The sequence below is a fragment of the Mus pahari genome, chromosome X (genome assembly GCF_900095145.1).
Source record: "Mus pahari chromosome X, PAHARI_EIJ_v1.1, whole genome shotgun sequence".
Taxonomy (NCBI): domain Eukaryota; kingdom Metazoa; phylum Chordata; class Mammalia; order Rodentia; family Muridae; genus Mus; species Mus pahari.
The window spans coordinates 65,220,488-65,231,287 of NC_034613.1; the positions used below are offsets into that span (position 1 = coordinate 65,220,488).

A 10,800-nucleotide genomic window follows, 5' to 3' on the forward strand; every position below is an offset into this window, starting at 1 on the left:
GGAGCTGAAGGGGTCTGCAACCCTATAGGTGGAACAACAATATGAACTAATCAGTACCCCCAGAGCTCGTGTCTCTAGCTGCATATGTAGCAGAAGATGACCTAGTTGGCCATCATTGGAAAGAGAGGCCCCTTGGTCTTGCAAACTTTATATGACCCATACAGGGGAAAACCAGGGCCAAGAAGTGTGAGTGAGTGGGTAGGGGAGCAAGGCGGAGGTTGGTATAGGGGACTTTTGGGATAGCATTTGAAATGTAAATGAAGAAAATATCTAATAAAAAACTAAAAAAAGAAAGAAAGAAAGAAATGAAAATAACTATAAAATAATCAACAAAACCAGGAGCTGGTTCTTTGGGAAAATCAACAAGGTAAATAAACACTTAGCCAAACTAACCAGAGTGCACAGAGACAGTATCCAAATTAATAAAATCAGAAATGAAAAGGGAGACATAACAACAGAAACCATGGAAATTCAAAAATTCATAAGATGCTACTACAAAAGCTTATACTCAACTAAATTGGAAAAGCTTAATGAAATGTACAATTTTCTAGATACATACAAGGTGCCAAAGTTAAAACAAGATTATATAAACCATCAAAACAGTCCCATAACCCCTAAAGAAATAGACACAGCCATTAATAGTCTCCCAACAACAGCAATAACAATAACAACAACAACAACAACAAAAAAGGACCAAATGGGTTTAGTGGAAAATTCTATCAGACCTTTAAAGAAGACCTAATACCAATACTCTTCCAACTATTCCACAAAATAGAAAGAGAAGGTACACTACCAAATTCATTCTAAGAAGCCACAACTATGCTTAAACCTAACCCACACAAAGATCAAATGAAAAAAGAGAACTTCAGAACAATTTCCCTTATGAACATTGATGTAAAAATACTTAATAAAATTCTTTCCAACTGAACCCAAGAACACATCAAAATGATCATTCATCGAGATTAAGTACACTTCATTCCAGGGATTCAGGGATGGTTCAATATACAAAAATCCATCAATGTAATCCACTACATAAACTCAAAGATAAAACCACATGTTCATTTCATTAGATGCTGAAAATCGGATGACAAAATTCAGCATCCCTTCATGTTAAACGTCATGGAAAGATCAGGAATTTAAGGTACATACCTAAACATAGTAAAAGCAATATATATCAAACTAGTAGCCAACATCAAACTAAATGTTAGAAACTTAAAGCAAACCCACTAAAATCAGGGATTAGACAAGTCTGCCTCTCTTTCCTTACCTATTCAATATAGTATTTGAAGTCCTAGCTAGAGCAATTAGACAACAAAAGGAGGTCAAAGGGATACAAAATGGAAAGGAAGAAGTCAAAATATCACTATTTGCAGATGATATGATAGTATATTTAAGTAACCCAAAAATTCTACCAGAGAACTTTTAAAGCTGATAAACAATGTCTGCAACGTGTCTAGATATAAAATTAACTCAAACAAATCAGTGGCATTCTTTTACTCAAAGGATAAACAGGCTGAGAAAGGAATTAGGGAAATGATACTCCACAAATAATATTGCATGCATTGGTATGACTCTAATCTAGGAAGTGAAAGTTCTATATGACAAGAACTTCGAGTCTCTGAAGAAATCGAAAAAGATCTCAGAAGGTGGTAATATCTCCAATGCTATTGGATTGGCAGAATAAACATAGTAAAATGGCCATCTTGCCAAAACAATCTACAGCTTCAAGGCAATCCCCATCAAAATTCCAACTCAATTCTTCATAGAGTTAGAAACAGAAATTTGCAAATTAATTTAGAATAACAAAAGCCCAGGATAGGGAAAACTATTCTCAACAATAAAAGAAGTTATGGGGGAAATCACCATCACTGACCTCAAGCTGTACTGCAGAGCAATAGTGATTAAAAAAAATGCATGGTATTGGTACAGAGAAAGGCTGGAAGATCAATGGAATAGAAGTGAAGACCCAGAAATGAACCCACACACATATGGTCACTTGATCTTTAATAAAGGAGCTAAAATCATTCAGTGGAAAAAAGACAGAATTTGTAACAAATGGTGCTGTTTCAAGTGGAAGGGCATGTAGAAAAATGCAAATTGATCCATTCTTTTATTTTTTAGATATTTTCTTTATTTACATTTCAAATGCTATCTCGAAAGTTCCCTACACCATCCGCCCACCCCTGCTCCCCTACCCACCCACTCCCACTTCCTGACCCTGGCCTTCCCCTATGCTTGGTCATATAAAGTTTGCAAGACCAAGAGTCCTCTCTTCCCAATGATGGCCGATTAGGCCATCTTCTGCTACATATGCAGCTAGAGACGCAAGCTCAGGGGGTACTGGTTACTTCATATTGTTGTTCCACCTACAGGGTTGCAGCCCCCTTCAGCTCCTTGGGTACTTTCTCTAGCTCCTCCATTGGGGCCCTGTTTTCCATCCAATAGCTGACTGTGAATATCGACTTCTGTGATTGCCAGGTACTGGCATAGCCTCACAAGAGGCCGCTATATCAGGGTCCCTTCAGCAGAATCTTGCTGGCATGTGCAATAGTATCGGGATTTGGTGGCTGATGTTGGGATGGATTCCCAGATGGGGTAGTCTCTGGATAGTCCATCCTTTCATCTTAGTGCTAAATTTTGTCTCTGTACCTATATCCTTTCATGGGTATTTTGTTCCTTATTCTAAGGAGGAATGAAGTATCCACACGATGGTCTTCCTTCTTGGTTTTCTGGTGTTTTGCAAAATGTATCTTGGGTATTCTAAGTTTCTGGGCTAATATCTGCTTATCAGTGAGTGCATATCTAGTGACTTCTTTTGTGATTGGGTTACCTCACTCAGGATGATATCCTCCAGATACATCCATTTGCCCAAGAATTTCATAAATTCATCATTTTTAATAGCTGAGTAGTACTTCATTGTGTAAACGTACCACATTTTCTGTATCCATTCCTCTATTGAGGGATAAGGCTGCTATGAACATAGTGGAGCATGTGTCCTTATTACCAGTTGGAAGATCTTCTGAGTATATGCCCAGAAGATGAATTGCTGGGTCCTCCAGTAGTACTATGTCCAATTTTCTGAGGAACCGCCAGACTGATTTCCAGAGTTGTTGTACAAGCTTGCAATCCCACCAGCAATGGAGGAGTGTTCCTCTTTCTCCACAACCTTGCCAGCATCTGCTGTCACCTGAATTTTTAATCTTAACCATTCTGACTGGAGTGAGATGGAATCTCAGTGTTGTTTTGATTTGCATTTCCCTGATGACTAAGGATGTTGAACATTTTTTTCAGGTGTTTCTCAGCCATTCGGTATTCCTCAGTTGAGAATTCTTTGTTTAGCTCTGTACCCCATTTTTAATGGGATTATTTGAATTTCTGGAGTCCAGTTTCCTGAGCTCTTTTTATATATTGGATATTAGTCCTCTATCAGATTTAGGATTGGTAAAACTCCTTTCCCAACCTGTTGGTGGCCTTTTTGTCTTGTTGACAGTGTCTTTTGCCTTACAGAAGCTTAGCAATTTTATGAGGTCCTATTGTCAATTCTTGATTTTACGGCACAAGCCATTGCTGTTCTATTTAGAAATTTTTAAATTGATCCTTTCTTATCTACTGTACAAACATCAAGCTCAAGTTGATCAAAGACCTCCATATAAAACCAGATACACTGAAACTTATAGAGGGGAAAATGGGGAAGAACCTCAAACATATGGCCACAGGGGGATAAATTCCTGAACAGAACAGCAATGGCTTATGCTGTAAGATCATGAAATGTAAATGAAGAAAATATCTAATAATTTAAAATTTAAATGAAGAAAATATCTAGTAATTAAAAAAAATTGACAAATGGGCACTCATAAAATTGCAAAGTTTGTGTAAGTCAAAGGTCTCTGTCAATAAGACAAAAAGGCAATCAATAAATTGAAAAAAGATCTTTACAAATACTACATCTGATAGAAGGCTAATATCTAATATATACAAAGAACTCATGAAGTTAAACTCCAGAGAACCAAATAACCCTATTTAAAAAATGAGGTAAAGAGCTAAACTAAGAAGTTTCAACTGAGGAATCTTGAATGGCTGAGAAGCACCTAAAGAAAATTTCAACANCCTTAGNCATTAGGGAAATGCAAATCAAAACAATCCTGAGATTCCACAACACACCAGTCAGAATGGCTAAGATCAAAACTCAACTGACAGAAGATGCTGGCAAGGATGTGGAGAAAGAGGAACATTCTTCCATTTCTGGTGGGATTGCAAGCTGGTACAACCCTTCTGGAAATCAGTTTGGCAGTTCCTCAGAAAATTAAACATAGTATTACCTGAGGACCCAACAATACCACTCCTGGGCATATAATCAGAAGATGCTGCAACATGTAGTAAGGACACATGCTCCACTATGTTTATAGCAGCCTTATTTATAATAGCTGGGAGCTGGAAAGAACCCAGATGCTCTCCAACACAGGAATGGATACAGAAAATGTGGTACATTTACACAATGGAGTACTATTACACTATTAAAAATGATGAATTAATGAAGTTTTTAGGCAAATGGACAGAACTAGAAAATATCATCCTGAGTGTTCTAACCCAAAAGAAAATACTTCATATGCATTCACTGATATGTGGATACTAGCCCAAAAGCTCCAAATAACCAGGATACAGTTCACAGACCACATGAAGCACAAGAAGAAGGAAAACCAAAGTGTAGATACTTAAGTCCTTCTTAGAAGGAGAACAAAATACTGACAGGAGCAAATACCGAGATAAAGTGTAGAGCCTAGACTAAAGGAAAGGCCAACCAGAGACTGTCCCACCTGGGGATTCATCCCATATATAGTTACCAAACCCAGACAGACACTATTGTAGATGTCAAGAAGTACATGTTGAAAGGAGCCTGATATGGCTGTCTCCCGAGAGGTCCTGCCAGAGCCTTACAAATAGAGGTGAATGTTAGCAGCCGTCCATTGGACTGAGCACGGGGTCCCTAATAGAGGAGTTAGAGAAGGGACTTAAGGAGTTGAAGGGGGTTGCAACCCCATAGGAAGAACAGCAATATCAACCAATCGGACCCCCCAGAACATCCATGGACTAAGCCGTTAACAAAGGAATACACATGGCTCTAGCTGTATAAGTAGCAGAGGATCCCCATGTCATGTATCAATGGACATAGAGGTCCTTGTTCCCCAGTGTATGGAAATTGAGGGCAGGGAGGTGGGATTGGGTGGGTGGGTGGAGGAACACTCCCATAGAAGCAGGGGGAGGGAGGATATTATAGGGTGTTTCCAGGAGGGAGGGAAATCAGGAAAGGGGATAACATTTGAGTAAGGAAAATAAATAAAGCAAATATCCAATAAAAACAAAAAAAAAGACCAAAAGACTCATTCAAATACTGGACCAAGAATCTAAAGAGAGTTTACAAAAGAAGAAAAATAGTGGCCAAATAATATCTCAAAAACTGTTCACTATTCCTAGCAACTGGGGAAATGCAAATCAAAACATCTTTGATACTTCACCTTCATTCCAGTGAGAATGCCAAAGATCAACAAAACTGACAACCAATGCTGAAGTGTGTATAGGGAATGTGAGGAAAAGAAAGTCCTCATTCACACTTGCTAAGATTGTATATTTGTGCAGCAGCTATCAAAATTAATTAGGAGAATTCTCATAAAGCTAAAAGTGACATCAAGAAAACAAATAACCCGACTGAAAAATAGACACAGATCTATGCAGAATCCTCAAAAGATGAAACATGAATGGCTCTCAAATACTTAAAAAGTGTTCAGCATTTTTAGTCATCAAGGAAGTTCAGATTAAAACTACTTTGAGATTACACCTTACTCTAGTTAGAAAACCTAATACCAATAAAACAAATGAGATCATATACCAGTAATGCTGTAGGGAAGGGAACACTTACTCATTCCTGATGGGAATTAAAACTGGTACAGCTCCTATAATTCAGTTGGTCATTCCTCAAAAATCTGAAAAATTAGTCTATCACAATTTCCAGCTTTACCACTCTTGAACATATCCCCAAAGCACTCTACTCTTCCTACATAGACTCCTGTAATCCATGTTCCTAATAGACTGTTCTTGGAAGCAGCATAGATGTCCATTAACTGATAAATGGATAATGAAAATGTGGTAAATTTACACAATGGAATGGTATGCAGCCATTATGCAAAATAAGATTATGAAGTTTGCTTGGTAGGAGCTAGAAATATATTATCATAAGTGAGATGAGTCAAACCTCAAAAGACAACTATTGCACATTTTTCCCTTATGTATGTATTTGGTTTTAAGCTGTAGATATATATGTGTAGAAGTTCAAATAATAATGGGCACCATAGGCTTATATAGTTTAATCCTTAGTCACCAGGGAGTGAAACTATTTAAAAGAATTAGAAGGTTTAAGAAGTGTGGTTGTGTTGGAGTTGATGTGGACTTATTGGAGGAAGTGGGTTGCTGGAGATGGGCTTTGAGGTTTCAAAAGCCAGGCAGTCTCTCTGTCTCTCTGTCTCTGTGTGTCTCTGTGTGTGTGTGTCTCTCTCTCTTTCCCTTCATATCTCTCTCTCTTTTCCTTCATCTCTCTCCCTCCTCTTCTCTCTTTCCTTTCCCCTCCCCTCCCCCCTCTTCCTTCCCCTCTCTTCCTCCCCCTCTCCCTCTCCATCCCTCTCCCTCTCTGCCTGTGGATCAGGATGTAGCTGGCACTACTCCATTGTCACATATCCTGCATGCTCCCTGCCATGATGATAATGGACTAAGCCTCTGAAACTGTAAGCTGTGACCTCATTTAAATTCTTTATTTCATAACAGTTGCCTACATAATGTTGTTTACTCACATTAGTAGAACAAAAACAAAAGATGAAAAGAGTGCATTTGAATTAGAATAATCACAATGATTAGGTAGCCTGCTTGGGTCAAGGAAAGAGAAGATTATCCCCAAAGGAAAGGGAAATGGAGAAGAATGTCGTTAAGAGGTAAAGGGGAAACTAGAATAGAAAGATTAAATGGAGAGAGGGATGTTAAGCAAGGGTAAAGGGCACTTTAAAGGATCAGGGAGACATGATAACACTAATGCATATTTGAAAAAATTATGGAAACCTACTGCTGGAGAAGATTCCTAAAATATACATATTTGACAAATTTTTTAAAAAGTCACTTATAATGGAAGAAACAATATCTCAATTATATACTTTATGCCACAAAGTAAAGCATCCAGTGCCACAAATGGATTATGTTTTGTTGAGCCATTGTGCAAAAGTTTTTCATAGACCCCAAAATCACTGCCAAGACTTCTGATAACTTTCTATAACCTGGCAGTAAGGTCCTATTCTTGAACACACCACTTACTTAAATCATCAGACTTGTAAGATTCAACCATACTGCCTAGCTAGAAGGTACTTTGCATGCTATCAGAAAAGAAAGCAATCATCAATTTCATCCAGCTTCAAATCCCAAGACATACAGTAGAAACATGTTTTTAAAGTATACTGATATAATAGTTACACAAATGTTGTATGGATAACAACTCTTTGTTGGATTTAAAACTCACTCTATGAAAAAGGACCCATATTTTACACCCCTAGCAAAAACCTAGGATAAGGTCACAGGCCTGAAATAAAATCTCTTATTACCATTCAGTGATAAAATGACTCCTAATTATATAATGTTATGCAGATAGATCAGTATCTCACTCAACATTCACCAAAAAGCTTTTTGAGGTAAATGGTAATAATACAGAGATTATAAATGGAACAATGCACAGGAATGAAAGACTTTGGAGCATTCACACTAAATTGGATGTCTTTATAAAACCCCCTCCCCACATAGTTCAGGAATCTATGTAGAAGAGGAGTCAGAAGGATTTTTAAGAGCTAGAGGTGATGGATGAATCCAAGAAAACAGCATCTTGTATACACAACAGTGCTGATGCATACATGAACTTACAGAGACTGTGGTAGCATGTGTAAGGCCTGCATAAGTTAAAATGTACATACATACAGAAAAGATGAGATAGACATAGTGTCTGATTCCTAACCAAACAGTTATTTGGAATTTATACCTGCTATAATAGGGAAAATAAGTTTTATTTAATAGAGTATTGCTGGATATATCAACCACACACTAGAGTTGAGACTATATCCTATAGTAATTTACCAACAGAAAATTCATTTTCAGAGACAGACAAGCAAGTAGACATGAGGAACAGTCTTCATAGGCACATTCCATAGGAACTACTCCCTACCCAACATCCCCTTTACTTAAGTGTCCAGATCCTTTCAAGTCAGCATTCACAATTACATATGAGCCTTTTGCAGATGCAGGCTATATTGAAATGATAATACCATGGTAACTTAGAGACTAAACATACAGATGCAGGTGATAGTATGATCCCTACTTGTAGATTCCAGGAGAGAAATTTTCAGATGAGTGGTAAATGGGTCTGACTTATATACATTATACTAATATACCAGCCCCAAAGATCAATCAATATGTGATTTCACTAAAATGGATCCTGGTGTAGTCAAATCCAGACGGGAACAGTATACCGGCTTTTTTCTAGCAGCCAGAACAGTGAGAAATGTTAGATGACATTCAATGAGGACAGCATTTCAGCTGAGGCATATGAACAGTGGTGACATTTCCACATCACTGCAAATATACATATAGCCATGAACCTACTTTTCCAAAGTCAGTCAAAAATTCCACTATCATATTTACCAATATTAATTACATATACAACAAAGATGGATGGAGCCTCTACTTGCCTATGATGCTGTCTCCAAGTGAATTTGTGGGCCTGTTATGTGACAGAAAGTGGAGATAGCCGTACCAGTAGTGCTAAGGAGAATACAGCCTCCCTAGTGTCTTTCAAGGCTGGTAAATGACTTTACAGTCAACTGTGCAGTAACTAGCCTAACTGGGGGTTCTGAGACCTTTATTGTGTCATCAAATTCCAACACTCACTGAGATCATCTTCCAAGCCATTAGTGTAGGAGTACAATGACACTTTGGGGGCTAATCACACAAAGTTTTCAATTTTTCATATGTTTTTTTATACAATATTTGCAGGGTGCAATGTGTTTACTAGTGTTTGCTTGCTCATAGTCAAGTCCTATCTGACTGATTCATCCATGTCTGTTGTCCCTACCTTGTTTTATTCTCTTTGAGGCATAGTTTCTAACCCTGTAATCGGAAGTTGTGACATTTTAGAAGAGTCATTGCCATGTATATATCCAGGTGCTGGCAGAAGTGGAATCAACACACTGGTATAAATCTTGGTTAATTCATCAGAGATGTTCACAAACATCCTGGGGTATATAACAGCCAATAAGATAATAGCTGGGATTAAAGGAAAAATAACCCATATCACATGTAGAAAACTCCTTCAGTATACCACTATAGATCATGGTAACAGAGTATTATACAGTTACACATTATGTTGAAACATTGAAGAATGTGTCTCATTGTTGCTTAATGAATAATTCATTTTAAAATTATATAATTAGCTCAATTTTAGTTCTAAAAATATATAAAAGGAAAGGGATAAGTGGAGACTTAACAGAAGTTAAGGAAAATAAGGAATGATGAAATTACTAGCCATATGGTATTTTTCTTAGTTTTTGTTTTGCTTTTAAGACAGTTTCTACATCTACATCATGGTGACCTTGAACTTGAACTCATCCCCTCTCTGACTCCAGGGCACTAGTATTTCAGGCACAATAATTTTGCTAAATACTTGTATCAGTTACTTTTCTATTGCTGTGATAAAATACTATGATAATCTTATAGAAGTTAGAGATGATTTGGGCTTATGTTTGCAAATGTACATTCCAAATTGGCAGGGAAAAAATGATGGCAGGAAACCAGGTCAGGCAGGAAAATGAGACCTCAATCTATTTCCCAGAGATACCAAACTAAAACTGGACAAAGCTATGAACTCTCTATTCCCTCAAAAACAGGGCATGGATGGATGAGTGACTTGCCTCAGCAAGGCTCCTAAAGTTTACACTACTTTCCTTAAAGACCACCACATTTTATGGACCAAGTATTAAAATATGTGAGCCTATGTGGGACCCTTCTCATTTAAACTACAACAGCAAACGTATGAAAATAGTGACTATGTAGATGTAGCTTTTTTTTTAAATATTCTGTTATATGCTTACTTACATTTCTACCCTGACTACTAGATACCTGTCACAATAGAAAAAAAAAAGATACATTAATTACCTTCCATTATTAAAACACTATGTATGTATAGTTTCAGATAGTCACCAGGCATCCTAGATCATATTCCCTTCAAGAAGGAGAACTATACTCCATGCTTACATGCATTGTCTGCACAGGGCCTGGGTTCCAAGTACATGAGTCATTGATCTCACAATGGCTCACCTTCAATTATAATGAAGAACATATCAGTTTAGAAGTTCCAAATCATTTTCTCAGGCCATGCAACTATGAAGTGAAAGGGGCTTTGCACCAGGATAGCTGCTCAGAGGGTTGAATGCTTTTGCCCTTGATCATTGGGCTTTCATTGGGCTTCCATTAGGTGAAGGAGGGTCACTAGGTATAATATATCCAAAGAATGGAAAGTGTGTTTGTAACTTGATTCTTGTGCTCCAGCTGCATATGTAGCAGAGGATGGCCTTGTTGGTCATCAGTGGGAGAAGAGGCCCTTGGTCCTGTGAAGGCTCAATGCCCCAGTGTAGGGGAATGCCAGGACCAGGAAGCAGGAGTGAGTGGGTTGGTGAGCAGGGGGAGGGGGAAGGGGTAGGAGGTTTTCCGGGGAGGGGGGACCAG

General features: G+C 37.9%; 1 protein-coding gene across 1 annotated transcript in view; it reads right to left on the bottom strand.

Annotated features, from left to right (window-relative positions):
• Nucleotides 1-8,905, bottom strand: part of LOC110313250 (claudin-34-like) — a 15,228-nt gene extending 6,323 nt beyond the window's left edge. Inside the window, exon 1 of the mRNA XM_021187267.1 lies at nucleotides 8,769-8,905. The gene's annotated coding sequence lies outside the window, so the exon portion shown is untranslated. The remainder of the gene's footprint in view (nucleotides 1-8,768) is intronic.
• Nucleotides 8,906-10,800: the final 1,895 nt, after the last annotated feature.